Genomic DNA, 610 nt, shown 5'->3' with positions numbered 1-610 from the left:
TGAAAAATACTGTAAAATAGGATATGGATTTTTTAAAATAAAAATGTCTAAAAACGTGAGGACGACATAAACCCTACAAACGTGTTTTTTAAATTAATTATCTGTTACAATTTGCTACAATGAACGCAGCAAAAAAAAGATAATAGCTGTTATTTACACAAATATATGCGTTTGATTAGCAATCAATCAATGTTTATTTATATAGCCCTAAATCACAAGTGTCTCAAAGGGCTGCACAAACCACTAAGACATCCTCTGAAGAACCCACATATTATAAGATGCATGAGGTTATCAAACTCAAGGCCCTGGGGCCATATCGAGCCCGCGACATGATTTTATCCGGCACGGAAACACCTAGAAATACTGTATATGTCATTAAAATACTGTATGTATGTATATATATATATATATATATATATATATATATATATATATATATATAGTATATCAATCCATCCATTTTCTACCGCTTATTCCCTTTAGGGGTCGCGGGGGGCGCTGGCGCCTATCTCAGCTACAATCGGGCGGAAGGCGGTGTACACCCTGGAAAAGTCACCACCTCATCGCAGGGCCAACACAGATAGACAAACAACATTCACACGCACATTCA

This window comes from Nerophis ophidion, linkage group LG26 (assembly GCF_033978795.1).
Source record: "Nerophis ophidion isolate RoL-2023_Sa linkage group LG26, RoL_Noph_v1.0, whole genome shotgun sequence".
NCBI classification, from domain to species: Eukaryota; Metazoa; Chordata; class Actinopteri; order Syngnathiformes; family Syngnathidae; genus Nerophis; species Nerophis ophidion.
This window is presented reverse-complemented; position numbering follows the sequence as displayed.